Source organism: Neomonachus schauinslandi, chromosome 2, assembly GCF_002201575.2.
Source record: "Neomonachus schauinslandi chromosome 2, ASM220157v2, whole genome shotgun sequence".
Taxonomy (NCBI): Eukaryota; Metazoa; Chordata; class Mammalia; order Carnivora; family Phocidae; genus Neomonachus; species Neomonachus schauinslandi.
In genome coordinates this window covers 157,236,591-157,238,363 of record NC_058404.1, presented here as the reverse complement: position 1 = coordinate 157,238,363, position 1,773 = coordinate 157,236,591, and the positions used below count along the sequence as shown (strand labels likewise).

At 39.7% G+C, this 1,773-nt stretch overlaps 1 non-coding gene across 1 annotated transcript; it reads left to right on the top strand.

Moving 5' to 3' along the window:
* Positions 1 to 1,334: 1,334 nt before the first annotated feature.
* LOC123324227 lies at positions 1,335 to 1,465 on the top strand. The gene has a single exon (XR_006539707.1). It is a non-coding gene; the product is annotated as a small nucleolar RNA SNORA63 (small nucleolar RNA).
* The last annotated feature ends 308 nt before the right edge of the window (positions 1,466 to 1,773 follow it).

The following is a 1,773-nucleotide window of genomic DNA, read 5'->3' as shown; positions in this document are numbered from 1 at the left end:
TTGTAACAGACTCGACTACGTGCCAACAATTCTATGTGTGCCAAACGTAGCAGCAAATAAAACAGAAAACGCCCCTGTTCACATGGTGTTTGTATCCCAGAGGGGTAATGAGACAACTAGCAAAAAGGCAGAAGTCAATTACAGATAGTGATATGAGGAAAGTAAAGTAGGTGATGGGACTGAATGGTGGGGACCCTTCTGAAGGTTGGCTGCATAGTGCAGGACTCAGAGGTAGTGGTATTTGAGCGGAGACCTGAATGACAGCTCTCTTATTATCTGAGAGCTGAGCATTCTGGAAAGAGGGCAAAGCAAGTCAGATGTCCCTGAAAACAGGAAAGCAGCCAGGCATCTTAAGGACTAAAGATTAGTGTGCATGTCCATAGTGCATGAAGGAGATGTCGAGTGGTTTAGATGAGTTTGCACAAGCCATAGGGACACTTCATAGAGACTCTTGTGGCCCTGCAAATAATTTCAGGTGTATTCTAATTGAAAGAGGGGGCCATTGGAAAGTTTTCATGTGGAGAGTGGCAGGAACAGGAGACAGCTTTTTGTGTGAAGTCTTGCTGGAAGTGGACCGTGTCTTGAAGGGCTGAGAAGTAAAGTGAGGTATTGTTTTTTTTTTCTTTAAGATAGAAAACCATTTTATTTAATTATAGGAACCATCCAACACAAAATGATGTTGCATAAGAGAGGTAGCCAATTGTAATTCAGAAAGAGACAGTAGGTAATTTCATAGGACAAGTGGAGATGTTGGCCTTAGAGAGAATGTCAGGGTCAAAGACAAGTAGGTGGATGAGTGTGGAAATGAGATATTGTAGAGAGAAGTGAGACAAGAACTTCTTGATGGCATTTTTAAGAGGCAAGTGAAACATTAGAATCTCAATAATATTTCTTCATAGGATGAGATTCTACGACTTGTATATATTCCTTTAATTATGCACTCACTGAAACTGCGATTTCTGGGGTAAACATTTCTTTAGGCTATGCATTCAAAAAGAGGAAAACTTGCTCGAAACCAGTCATTCTCAAATGCTAATTGACACTAGATGCACAATGAGAAAAATGAAAATACCCTCTGGTGAATTTTTCATGAGCAAAATTTTCAGTTTATTCGGGGGTTATGGTCTTCCTACTGCTTGTGTTAAAATGTTTTGTTTTTTATTAAACAGTGATGAAGAAAGATAAATTTGTTCTAATACCATTAACTGGGAAAAGGTTAACAGAGCTGACATTCACAGATGGAGGAACAAATCTTTTTTTTTCCCTTTTTCTTTCCTGAGCACCCTCAATTTTTTTCCATAATGTTACTTAAGGTGTAAAAAAAATAAATACTTATGCAGGATCTAGTTACAATGTAGCTATAAAGTGCTGCCTTGTCTTTGCCCCCTGCTCAAAATAAAGCTGTTACCTTTCTAGCCCTGTCCGCCATGGTGCTTAGCAGCCAGGGATGCATGGTCTCAGACATGTTTACCAAGTAAAACACTGACTTGAGGGGCGCCTGGGTGGCTCAGTCATTAAGCGTCTGCCTTCGGCTCAGGTCATGATCCCAGGGTCCTGGGATCGAGCCCTGCATCGGGCTCCCTGCTCAGCGGGGAGTCTACTTCTCCCTCTCCCACTCCCCCTGCTTGTGTTCCCTTTCTCGCTGTGTCTCTCTCTGTCAAATAAATAAATAAAATCTTTAAAAAAAATAATAAAAAAATAAAATAAATAAAATAAATACTTAAATTATTTTATAAGAGAACAAAAATATTAAAAGGTAATATATGTTGAAGA